The 13838-nt window shown below is 40.7% G+C and overlaps 1 protein-coding gene and 1 long non-coding RNA gene across 4 annotated transcripts in view; one reads left to right on the top strand and one right to left on the bottom strand.

Moving 5' to 3' along the window:
- LOC131236025 (disease resistance protein RPM1-like) overlaps positions 1-13838 on the top strand; it is a 158828-nt gene that overhangs the window by 64450 nt on the left and 80540 nt on the right. For all 3 annotated transcript variants that reach the window (XM_058233115.1, XM_058233114.1, XM_058233112.1), the window contains exon 2: positions 8425-8516. The gene's annotated coding sequence lies outside the window, so the exon portion shown is untranslated. The remainder of the gene's footprint in view (positions 1-8424; positions 8517-13838) is intronic.
- On the bottom strand, positions 3118-4620 carry LOC131236027 (uncharacterized). Its single transcript, XR_009166499.1, has 3 exons — positions 4440-4620; positions 4261-4342; positions 3118-3873 (listed from the first exon to the last, which is right to left on the bottom strand). It is a non-coding gene; the product is annotated as an uncharacterized LOC131236027 (long non-coding RNA).

Here is a 13838-nt window from a genome sequence, read left to right as displayed (position 1 = left end):
TGTTGTTGGCCGTGGATGGTGCTTTACCCTAAAAACCACGACCCGGCAGTTCTCTTAGGACCTAGTTGGATGAGAGATGTTACCTCAGAATGGTAGGACCGTAATATATCGGAACACCGGAACCATTTCTGTACTGCAACCTTGGATGGGTGATGCATCAATTGGGCCCATCTATGCTGTGGATCTCATCATGGATGGACCACGTACAAAAAATAAAAAATGTAGAGAATTTTAAGTTTTCTGTTTGGAAGAATATTGCAAGGACGTGGGCTCTTAGGTACAGTATTTCAGCCCAACTGCGGCCAAAATAGGCTAGGACCAAAAGCTCATTGGCCAGCCTGGCCCCATTAGCCCTACCACCGAGCTCATAACGTAGGCAGGCTGGGCTTACACTTGGGTCTTACACTCATGAACCAGGCCCAGATATGCCTGGGCCTGGCCCATGTATAGGTTCTCATATAAATCCGTTAGGGCATCTGTCATGAGTATGTTGTTCTATCAATTATCGATCTACTGTTGTATCTGTTATGGATCCATCATTGTATCTGCTAAAAATCTATTGTTTATGTGTTCATGCTATAGATCTATTGCAGTGTCGATCTACTCTGAGTTTTGAGGAGATTAGCAAGGTATTGAAAATGAAAAGAGTGAAATGCATGACGGATGTCATGACTTCATCAAGGATGTAGAGCTGAAGGGGCGTGTAGTGACCTCACCAAGGATGTGGAGATAAAGGGTAGTATTTGTCTTGGGTGAGAGGCTTTGGAGGCTATGTGTGTCTATTGGGTGTATTTTTAGCCTGGAATTTCTTGGACAAGAGTATGTTTCTATGATAAGTGTGTTTGTCTATACATAAACGTAGCCGGAAATGGGTTTTATATAAGACTATGGGCTTTGCTTAATACGGTTGTTATTTGGGCATGGCTATGAGCATTGCAAACCATGGGTTTTTTTATCAGCATGGTTGAAAAGTTGGCTTTAGACATGTACTATGTTGCATTTGTGTAAGTAAAAAAGAAGCAGAAGCTGAAATCAGCTGCTGGGAGGGTGCTAACATTCAAAAGCCTCCATCCAGAACTGAGGAAAGCCACCCAAAATTCTAAGAATAGGACACAGCCAAGGAGTTGTATCGATTATATGTGAAAAATGCTTTGGAACAAGAAGCAGTGTTCGTGTTTATGGGTATGTCAAAAGTGTTTCTTTCGATGTCAATGGTTATACCATTGGTATGTGAATATAAATTTTCATTGTGGAAAGAAAATACTAATGGCATTTTAGGGACATTGGCTTGGTGATATGCATGTCCTAAGTGGAGTACAATATATTTTGTCAAGGAAATTGCTGTAAATGTTTGGCTTTCAACATCTTTCCCTAAGCAAATTTCACCTTCATGGCCAAAGCTAGCCCACATGTTTGAACACACGAAGAGTACTTAATACTCATTTGGTCCATTGATGAGCAACTACAGCATTGTGTCGAACACTCTTTTTCTCCTGCGCAATCACAATTTGGGTCCCAGTCTCCTCAAATAGCAACCTGATTGGACATCTGCCAGCTTGTTGCCGGGGTTCAAGACTGTGAGGCCTTTTCACAAATATAAGTTGCACGCCTAAAAGGCAGCCTTCCCACGCTGCTATCTCTGTGTCATCTTGGGCTGTGGCCTGACTCTCTTCGTTGCGTCTATCATCTGCCTTTGGAGAAAATGCCACTGGTGTCACAAGTCCCATTACAGCCTCCCCAGAGACGAAATCCTTCCCTGCTGAGCCATGCAATCCTTCCCTGCACTGCGCCTGGTGGACAGACTCTTACCTGGCCTTTCCACAAATATCTGCTGCACTCGATGTCAGCTGCTCCTCCCTACTCTCATTTAATTTCACGTACACAGTCTTTCGAGGTGGTGTATCTACAAATATTTAATGGATTTATAAAATGGGCCAAAACCATCAACGTTCCAAATTCAATAAAAAATTTCCAATTATCAACAAACAAATTCCCATTAGCCAAAGGCACTTACATTTCGTAGGATGATTTCCTATTTACAATCTGAGTGGCTTAATTTGAGCTGATCATATATGCCACAATTGCAAATTTTGAGTGCCTGGATATCAACCATTACACCCTTCTAGAGTATCAAACAAGTGCCCTTCTTTCATTAATAGCCTATTTGCGGACAAAAATCAAGGGCTACGATGGTCCCACAGATGATGATATATAGAATAGTGCATCCATGCAGTTCCATCGGATTAACAGTGAACCCATTTGAACAAACAGAAACAGAGTATACCCTGCTTTCTATCCATGGCGGGTCCAGAAGACGACTGTAGAAACTGGAACTAGAATAACCACCATCCATGGTGAGGTCCATCACACAATGGTGAGTCTATTCGTACAAAAGCATGCGAACCCACCAGGGGCATAACATTCTAGGTCATGAGACCAAAAAATGAGTCAGATTCAAATCTTAGGTGGACCCCACCACAGGAAACAGTGGTGATTGAACAACTATTAAAAACTTCCTACTTCCCAATATAAGGGCCTGTTTGGGAGCATGGATTCAGAACCCCTTGGATTTGAAATCCTGCTGTTGTGTTTGGCACCATGCAATGAGAATCAACTTTAATCCAAAAGTAGTTACACATGGTATACCTATGGGGATTGGAATTTAATTACTAAATCAACTTTAATATAGCTAATTAACGATGTAGGTAATGTTTAACACAATGGTTATAATAAGCCCGCTGAAATATATGTTTTGCCCGAAAATGATGAAATTCCAAATTTGGGATGGGCCACAAGCACAAAATCATGTCCGAGTGACTAACCAACAATTTTTAGCCGTTGATTTGCATGGACAATGTTTGGATAGTGTTGAACATCATATTAAACTAGTTAAATGATGCAATTGATAATCTAATTGTTTTTGGATATCATTAGTGAGCTATGTGCCCAATAGAACAATAGTATGGTAACACACATGTTACACATGCAACTATTGAATAGATTTTAGGTGTAATCCAAGCTCCCACTGTAGATTTCAAACCCCTTATTTTGAGGGAATTGCAAATCCATGGTTACTTTATGCTGCCAGACAGCCAGGCGACTTGAAATCCCCCCAAATCTACGGTGTCAAGCGACCCCTAATGGTCATTTACCATCCAATCTGTTGAATAGGTCACACACACCCGAATGGATGAAGGGAAAACACGAATATCAGCTTTATCCGTATCCTTACATGGCAGTCTCAATAAATAAATAAATAAAAAGGCTCGAAAACGGATATCAATGTCCCACTACTTCCCACCACATCCAAGCTACAACCAAACCACCACAAGAGATGGAGAGAACCTGTAGGCCCACTCGCAGAGATGGATTGTCATCGTCCCTGCTCCAGCTGCTATATTGAATGGCATACGGACACTATGAAGGCGAGCCCAGTGGAAGTTTTTCTTCTTCTTAATGGGCCGCCGTCAGCAGCCATTCTTGTAGTTTTGGTTTGTCTGGGACAGCCTCCGCACATGTATCAGGCCCATACATAAACCAGCCGCCGTACACTTTGTTCGCCCCCATCTTTCTCAGTTCTCCGCTCGCCTTGTCATTCTTCTCGCCAGCTCTGCCGCCGCCTTCTTTGTCCTTCTTCTCACAATCGTCTGGCTTGTCCTTCTTCTTGCTGCCACCACCTGCTTTGTCTTTCTTCTCGCCCCCGCCTTCTTCGTCCTTCTTCTCTATATTCTCATGGACGTCTTCGATGCTAATGAGATCTGTGTATCCCGTCTTCTTTCTAAGCAGACTTATCAACTCGACCGCATCAACTCCCTCACCGACCACAACAAGTTGGTCCTTATGTCTGCTCCTCCAACGCAGTAGATATAGTACCTGCAAGCAACACTATCAAAATGACGACTAAAAACCCAAATCAGAAATTACAAAGACTCCATCAGGTTCTCTGGTTGATGGCATATCTTCAGTTCGGTTCAGAACTTCAAGGTACCAAGAAGACATAGGTACTCTAGTTTAACATTTAAATGAATATATTGTCTGGTTAGATTCCATTTCGGCACCCATTTGGGACGAATCTCAAATCGAATTGCAATTGGAATTGGGGTCAAGCACATCACATTCATCCCCAAATCTGCCTTCATCGACTCAATGCACTCAGTTTGCTCAACTGACACCTGATTTTGATGACATTTTAATCCCGCGTTGAATTAGTTAGAACTGCAATCTTCGCATTACATCTGAGCTAAATGCTGGCGAAATTACCTGGTATGCTGACTGCAATTTTCAGGGTCTTGGTCCGGCTCTTCAAATCGTTGTTCATCTGGACTTTCATCACAATCTTTTGCTGTAAACAGGAAAAAAAAAAAAAAATTTATTACAATCGAAATCAAATTAAAATTCATATGACCCACTTCAAGAAATCACCAGCTAATATAAGATACCTTCTTTATCGTTCTTTAGTGATCTACCACAGCGGAAACGTTGGTTGTGTGTGATTGTTTGTCCCACCTAACAATTTTCCACCGAGTCACAATCTAGGACAACGAAAACTTTGAGTGTGGTTGTCTGTCCGGCAACTCGAATGCTTGAATGTGTGGTCTAGACTTCGATAAACAGCTGTGGATTTTCCTCAAATGTGCTGCTCCGTGGAAGGTAAGAAGGCGGATTGACTGGTGTACCAGACACCACCGATGTGGCTGGTGCGTTGACGTCACCGAGTTCTGTGGGTCCAATCATGACGTATGTGTAATATCCTAACTGTCCGTACATTTGGTGAGCTCTTTGTAGCTGTTGAACCGAAAAATAAGACATCAAAAGATAAGTGAACCACACTGCGGATTGAGTGTCTACCATTGAAACCTTGCTGGAGTAACAGAAGTTTTAGACCAATCTGATATTTGTTTTTACGCATCTCCCAGCCCCGTATGAACTTATGACAAAATTGGATGGTAAATAAATATTATAATGGGCCCTAGGAATGTTTGAAGGATGAGAATCATTGTTTCACTGATATTTGTGGTGTGGCCACCTGTGTTTTGGATATGACTCATTTTAGAGTACATGCCTAGAATGATATTTCCAAGTAATGTATGAACGGTGTTGATATAATAAATGCATCATTGTGGGGCCCACCTAACTTTGATTTGACTTGAACTGTTCGTACAACTAAGGAGGCCGAGGGGCGTTAGGGCTTGTCTTCGCATGACATGTACCCACACAAGCCAGGTTGGTGGTGTGTGGTACACCAGCCAGTCCGCTTCCCATGAGAAGACGCCAACTGTAGGAAGTTCAATTCTCACAGTTTTGGCTCACTTAAGTGCAGGATCCCTCTCAATTTTATTTTAATTTTTTATGTATCTTAAAATGAGCTCACAAAACGGATAAACGAAATGGATTTCTCACAAACCTCACGTTGGGCCCCACCGCATCCCCATCAGTAGATGCGGATTGCATCCTACCCCGACGGATCCAAGTAAGGCTCTGTGGGGCCCACCACGATGTAAGAGTTTTATCCGCATCGTTCATCGCTTTGCTCAAATCATTTTAAAGTGTGATTCTAAAAATGAGCAGTCCATAGCTCCAGTGGACCACACCAAAGGAAGCTAGGAAGCTACAGTGATAATGACAACCACCTTTGAAACCTTTCCCGGGGCACCTTGATGTATTATTACCATTCAACCTATTCATAAGGTCATGTAAACCCCCATGAACTGAAAACACAAATATCATCTTGATCCAAAACTTCCCCAGTTCCTAATAAGTTTTTAATGGTAGATGTTCAATCCCCACTGTGTAGTCCACTTAAGCCTGGCAGCTGCATAATTTCTTGAACATATCTTAAAATGACATGAGAAAAACGACAAACGTCGTGGATAAAACCCTTACATCACGGTGGGTAGGACCTAATCCACACCCGGCCCCCATATGTACTACTTGGTTGAAGCTAAGGAGAGGATGTACGGAGATGTCCTACCCTCCTCCCCCCTTTCAATTTAAGTCATGAACATAAAAATGAGGCACATTTACTAGGACCACACCACATATTACTCTTGTATTATTATTTGGTGTGGTCCACTTGAGCGTTGGATGTACTTAATTTTTATGCTTATGACTTAAAATGAATTGAGAAAATGAATGAATGAATGACATGGATAAATAGATGAGTCACGATGGGCCCTCCCTCCCATATAACTGCTCATTTGGGGTTAGACACGGGCGGAGGTACAGAGACGATTAAAAAATGGACGCACAGCAACACCGCATGGCATGGAAAGCAGCCGTTCGTATGATAGACCTACACCTTAGGAGGATTTTAATGATGGATATTCAATCACTATTGTTTTCTATGGTGTAGTTAACCTGAGATTTATATCTCTCTCATTTTTTGAGATCAAACCCTAAAATGATATGTAAAAATGGATTAACGGAATGGATGAACCAAACACAGCATAGTAGGCCCAAAGAGCACCGACCACTAGCTACCAGACTAGTGGCAGGGGGAGTAGCCAATCCGTTTCCCCTATATAGGACCCGAGTGGGACACCTATGATCACAGTGGGCCATTGGAGAGGAAGCGTCCACTGTGAATTGTACATGGGCGTGATATCATCCTGATCAGATGATCACAGCCTTTCAATTTATGACTTGATAGTGATATGATTTTGTTCCATTTCCTTATTCGATCATTGCTGGTTTTGGGTTATAAAATCCATACAACACGGTGGGTCCATGAAACCCCCGCCTGGACCGATTCCTTCCAAGCAACGCTAGCACGCAATCCGCTTCGGCTGACAACGGGCCGTGCTGATATACAGTGTATTAAAGATAGATGTGAGACGTGACGGGATCGCGTCGAAATCAGCCGTTGATGTCATGGTTAGCTTACACGGTTATTAGCTGACTAATGCGTCAAACGATGCAGTGTTGAAAGTATCCTTTGCATATCGGGATGCGCCTTCAGTGAATCCCTTGCTGTAGGGTATGTATATGTCCTGTATCCAATCCGTTCATCCGTTTCTCCTAGCTCATTTTCGGGCAGTAGCCAAAACATTAACTGATTTAAATCTCAAGTGGACCACACCTCAATAAACAGTAGTAATTGAATGCTGACCATTAAAAACTTTTTAGTAGCCATCGAATGTTTATTTGCCATCCAACGTGGTGATAAGGTCACACAAACCTAGCCCAAGGGACCACAGAAATCGCTACTGTTTCATGTGGTTGGTCCACCTGAGATTTGAATCTGCTGCATTTCTTTTTTTGGATAATATCCTGAAATGAGCTGACAAAACGAATGTTGGGAGTGGATTTAATATAAATGCATCAAGGTGGCCCCACAGTAAGGTGGATCCCAAAGCTGCGTCCGTAAATCTTTGGTTAGGAAAGGATCCCTACTTCTCGATTGTGTGGTTGAGATTGCATTCCACAAACCAAAGGCAGAACTTTACGGTCCGTGACAGCTGTCGGAAAACTATTCCAAGATAAAAACAATCTGTCTTCAATTATTAAAGGTAACGCTGATGTACGTCCATGGCACACCGAGGATCTTACTGTCCCAAGGGCATATATGACATTCTGCTCAAATATTCATCAATCCTGACCATCCATTAGTTTTTCCTTAATTTTCTTTGACGACTACTTGTATAAAAAAAAAAAAAAAAAAAAAATCGATATTAACTGTAGGATGCTTTCTTTTCAAACAATGGCCTCTCATTTTATAAGTTGTTTTCCAAAGCCATGGACGGATGGTTACACCTGATCAACAGGAGTATTTCTTCATGGCTAACGAAACTTTGGTCAAATTGATGGACGATCCTGATCTTTGATTTTGATCATTCAGCTGTTTAAACCAAGAGACGTATTAAAAGAGTCAATGTTCCCTAGACATACCGAATAATTTTGTAAACTGTACATTAGAAGATCACCTATGCTTATGCACATGCATGTGTAGGATGTACACTTGTCGTCCATGTTTACAACGCAGACGGACCAATTCATGAGCCTCCCTTTCGATGCCACACACCCTGAAATTCACATGGTTCAATAGATCCCAACGGTTCGATCAATGAATTTTAATTTGAAGGTTGAAAGGAGTAAGATTTCCTGATAATATGGTCTTTGGGCCGTACTCATTCACAGGGGGATTGTTCACCATTAGATGGAGAATGCATATTCTAAAATGTGTTGGTTAAATAGATGGACGGAGTGGATATAGCACAGACATCATGATAGGCCCAGGTTAGGTTACAGGATATTCATGTAACCCCGAGTTTCAATAATAAAGTCTATGAAGAGGAAAGGTAAAGCATCCCCAAGCTTCAATAATAGAGTCTATGAAGACGACAAGTAAAGCATTTCTATTCTATCTTTAAAAAATCATCCCGTCCATTGGACATTTTTATCGTTCCTTTCCTTTCTCCTTCTCAGATTTAAGTAAGTGGTGTGAAATTCTGGTTCTAAAAGATCAAGGCTGAGAGTTCTCCGACGCCGTAGGAGGCATCCTATAATTTTAATTTCCGGTATGGTTCTCTAGCTCTCTCTTCTTCCCTCCCATTGAGTTCGTTTTCGTCATGCATTCAGGCACACCAGGGAAGTGGATTGTTTGGCCCACCATGATGTCCGTGTTTAATCCACACCGTCCATCCATTTTGGTAGCTCATTTTAAGGCGTGAACTGAAAAATAAAGCAAATCCCAAGCTCAAATAGACCACACTTCAGGAAACAGGGGGGGGGGGGGGGTTAATAACACCCACAATTAAAATCTTGGGTAATAACACCCACAATTAAAATCTTTCAACGGCCAACCATGATGTTTGTTTGCGAACCAACTTGTTCATAAGGTCAAACATTCCTTCGTGAATGGAAAAAACAAATATCAGCGTGATCTGAATCTTCCGAGGCCCTCGAGGTTTTCAACGGTATGCATTCAATCCTCACGATTTCCTGTAGTGTGGTCCACTTGAGCTTTGGATACACTTCTTTTTTAGGGTGATACTAAAATGAGCTGAAAAAATGGATGGATGCATGAATAAAACACATACATCATGGTGGACCCTACAGGGTCAACCCTCAGGTATAGCCCTTGGTGGCCGGTGCTGTACGCAATCCAATTCCGCTCACCACTCACCAGCATTTGTCCTCCGATAGGGTCCATTCCCTTTGTTTTTTTTCCAGAATAATTAAGATATGCATGACAACTGCACATACAGCTGTATAGATCTCGTAGGATATATTCTACTGTTACAAAGACAATGGGAAGCGGATTGCGCAGTAACTGACTACGCTTAGCTTATGAGTAAATTCTGTGAGTTCCACCATAATTTATGTATTTTATCCGCTTCGTTCATTTATTTCATTAGATAATTTTATGGTTTGAACCCAAATATAAAGCATATACAATGTTTAAATGGACCACACCATAGGAAACAGTTGAATTGAATGTCTACCGTTGAAAATTTCTTAGCAGCTATAGAAGTTTTGGATTAAGATTATATTTGTTTTTGACCTTCATACATGTCTGTGTGATCTCATGAACAGTTTGGATGACAAATAAACATCACTGTGAGGCCTAAAAAGGTTTCAACCGTGGAAATCATTATCTCCACTGTTTCATATGGTATGATCCACTTGATCTTTGGATATGCTCTAATTTTGGGTTCAACCCCTTAAATTAGATGGACAAGCGGATGGACAATATGAATAGACTACATACATTCAAGGTGGGCCCAACTGAGTTTACTCAGTGTGATAAGAACATTACTGAGTAACTCAGTAGGCAATCCGATTTCAATAGTGTTATAAAGGGAATTTCAGAAAATATTACGTTATATATTAATATGATATTTACATTCCAATACTTTTTTTGGGACCTTCAAACCGTTTTCTTTAACGTAGATTAGTTTAAGGAACGATTTTTCCTAAAATGAAAAAAAAAATGTCCATCAATTAACGAGGTTGCTTAGGATCCATTAATTGGATACCACCAAATAAGTTACTTTTTTCTACTTACACACTAGATAAGTAACTTATTTCAGATAAGTAAATTTGGTTTATGATTAATTATAAGTAACTTTTTTACTTAAAATTACTGAATTATTTTAGTTAATTTTTTGTTTTTATCTTTTCTACTTTTCATGAGATGCTAAAGAGAGACATCCAGAGAGACCAAAGAGAGGAGAAGTTCGTCTTTGCCAAATGTACTTATCTGCTTAATGGGTAAAAACTAAGATAAGGTAATTGAGATATAAGTAGCTTATGTTAAGTAACTTAAGATCCAAATGCCACCTTCATAATAATTAAATACGTACCTATATAAGTAATGCTCCCATACAAACCATAATGCAAGGGAGCTATATGTCCACGGAAAGTAAAAGTGTTTAACACCTAATTTTCCCCCATGCAATCCGCTTCCATCTTTATGGTAATTTCCCACCAAAGGTTTTTGTGAGTAGGAAATACAAGCGAGACCCACCATGAAGTTTGTGAGAAATATATCCCTCCCATCTATTTTCAAGCTTATTTTAGGTAGAGCTGTACGCGAGCTAAGCTAACTCGAAAAGCTCACTCAGCTTAGCTCGACCTAGCTCGGCTTGACTCAACTTGAGGCGAGCCAAGCTTCAAATGACCAAACTCGTTTTGAAAATGAGCCGAATTCGATCATAGTGAATCTTGACTCGACTTGACTTGAACTCGGTCCGACTCGAAGCTCGAGCTAGAGCTTGGCTCGATTCGAATATATATTATATTATATATAATAAATTATATTTAAAAATTAAAAAAATAGTTAAATATTATATATATATATATATATTATTAATTGAATATATGATCAGGGAGTTGGGTCGGTGTGGGTTGGGTCAGTTGGGTCGGGTGGCTAGGTTGAGTCGGGTGTCGATTGGGTCGGGTTGCTGGGTTGAGTCAGGTGCGAGTTGGGTCAGGTTGGGAGCAAGCTCAATTCGACACAAGGTAAGCTTGCCTCGATTGGATCCACTAGCTCGCCTCGAACTTGACTCGAAAGGTTTGATAAACAAGCTAAGCTCCAATGGTAAGCTCAAGGGCGAGCTCGAGCTTGAGGAGAGCACGGACGAGTCAAGCAAAGCTTGGCCCACCTCAACTTGACTCGGCTCGATATATATATATATATATATATATATATTAATGCTCTCCTACAAACCGCAGCGTATGGGAGTTATATGCGCACTGCATGATAAAATATTTATACCGAATTTGCACCCTACACAATTTGCTTTCATCTCTAGTCGATTTCCTACCAAAGGCTTTAATGTGAAGGGAACCTAAGTGGGGCCCATCTTGATGTTTGTGTAAAATGTATTTCGTCCATCCATTTTTAAGCTCATTTTAGGACATGCAACCTTAAATGACAAGGATCCAAAACTCAAATGGGTCACACGTAAGGAAAGAGTGGGGAAAGAAATGCATGCATTGAAATATTCTTGGGCTCTACCTTGATGTTTATATGCCATCTAAACTATCTACAAGTTCATTCCAACTAGGATGATATGGAAACACGAAAAACTTAGCCTAATACAAAACTTTTATAGCCATATGAATGTTTCAACAGTAGTCATTCATTCCCTGTTGTTTCCTCTCATGTGGCCCACTTTAGTTTTAGATCCACCTCATATTTGGTCGCATGTTTTAAAATGAGCTCTCAAAATAGGTGGATAGAGTCGATTTATCACAAATATCACGGTTGGCCCCACCTAGCTTCCTGCCCACGAAAGCCTTGGGGCAGGAAATTTGTGTCCAGCTGGAAGCGGGTTGTGTTGGGCGGGAGTGGTACTACCCAAAACTAGCTAGAGATGGACAATCCCATTAGGGGCCCTATGGGGCCAGCATGATATAAGTGTTTTATCTAATTCGTCTATCCATTTTGAAAGACCATTTTACGGCATGACCCCAAAAAAGAGGTAGATTGAATATTCGAGTGGACCACACTATAGAAAGAAGTGGTGACAATGACCCCCACTGTTGAAAATTTATTAGGGCCCATTGTGATGTTTTTTTTTTGACATTCAACCAGTTCATAAGGTCACATGGACCTAGATGAAAGGAAAACATAAATATTAGCTTGATTGAAAACTTCTTTCGCCTTTAAGAGGTTTTTAGTGGTAGGCATTTAATCCCCAATGATCCAGTGGTGTGGTGTCACACCTCGAAAGCACTTGAGTACAGAGACTCCAGTCTCGAGTTTTCAGCCATGAACCTAGTAAAAATTCACGTGGGCGAGTTCCCACATGCCTGCGCAATTTGGTTAACATTCGCCCATCATCAATAATCAAAGTATCTTTAAATCGGCGTCATCAAAAGTTAAGCAGAGATAAATAAACTCATGAATGTATGGTTAACATTCAAATTGTATAATTCCAATAGTGGTGATGGGGACTACACAAGCCACAATTTGCATATCCAAAATGACTAAAGTATAAAGTATTCTATTTTCTCTCAATGCTTCAAAATATAATGACAATGGTGCAAGTGGATCTAAGCCTACTCATCTAAGATCTCGGTGGTACCTGTATCAATACTATCCCTTGTTTGGTTTTTAAAAACACAGTCTTAGGTAGGAGTCAATGATCAACTAAGTGTTACTATTATACTAAGTTTCACTTGTTATCAAACAAAAATAGGCATAGGTGATAATGACATATCAAAACACAAAAACCACATCTCTAGTTCTTTAAATGTATGAATGACTTTAAATGTGTATGTATAGCCCGAGATCAATGATACCAATATAGAACTACATCAACGCTATCGCTAGCGAGGACGTCAACATATGCACAATGGTTAGCCCGCACACAACCCAATAAATGTTATGAAATGCATGATTAGTCGAGTATTTATAAATGTTCAGGTTAAACAGTCGGTTGATGAAGCAGGGATACCACCGTCGAATCTCGGGTCTCTATCCAGATCACGTAGTTCGTTGTGGCACTAGGCGGCTCCACACCAATATCTTTTAATCCACTCTGGGTTTCATTGTCCCTAAGTCCCTATAACTTAATCAGAATTGTAGTAGGGTTAACCACCCAAGGACGACCACGATTAGAGGTGAAGGTCGTCACATGACGCAAGTGTTAAGAAAGCATACCACCCATATCATCATCATCATGATAGGGTCACAACATTCCTATGTCCTCGACGGTAACTACGGGGAAGTTGGTCACCTAATATTTTACCAACATGGCAGGCTCCTCACCTAATGTTTTGCCAATGTGACAGGCTCGTTGCCCTAATGTAGACCGACAGCTAGTACGCAGTTTCACATACCACCATATCCGACCCTCGAGTATTATCACATCATATCACACTAATAGTTATGAATGAACTTCATTTATTATAAACAGGGTATCCCAGATTCCATATTGTGTCGCAAACATTGGTCATATATGCGATCTATCCGCCCAATGGACGAATTTGATTGTCCAAGAAAAGCGTTGGATAGACTGGCATTGGGTGCTTATTGTTGAAACTTCCTAAGTTCCACCTTGATGTTTATATGCCATCCAAACCATTTTATGGTGATTTTCACTTTTATGAAGTGAAAACACCAACAACTTAGATTGATACAAAACTTTTGTGGTCATACAAATGTTTCAATCGTGGTCATTGAATTTGTTGGGGGACCGCATAAGCACTCAGAGATGAATCAAGTAGAGTAATCCAATCACACAATCCAAGCACAATCACAAGGACTCCAAATTTTAATGTGGAAAAACCCTTTTAAGAAAAACTACGGAACAAAGCAACAAATCATACTATGAAAGCAGAAATTACAAGAGATAGAGATTACCCGATTCAAACAAGCCTCGAATCTC

The sequence above is a fragment of the Magnolia sinica genome, unplaced genomic scaffold, assembly GCF_029962835.1.
Source record: "Magnolia sinica isolate HGM2019 unplaced genomic scaffold, MsV1 ctg129, whole genome shotgun sequence".
NCBI lineage: Eukaryota > Viridiplantae > Streptophyta > Magnoliopsida > Magnoliales > Magnoliaceae > Magnolia > Magnolia sinica.
Note: the sequence above shows the minus strand (reverse complement) of the source record. Positions and strands in the feature narration are given on the sequence as shown.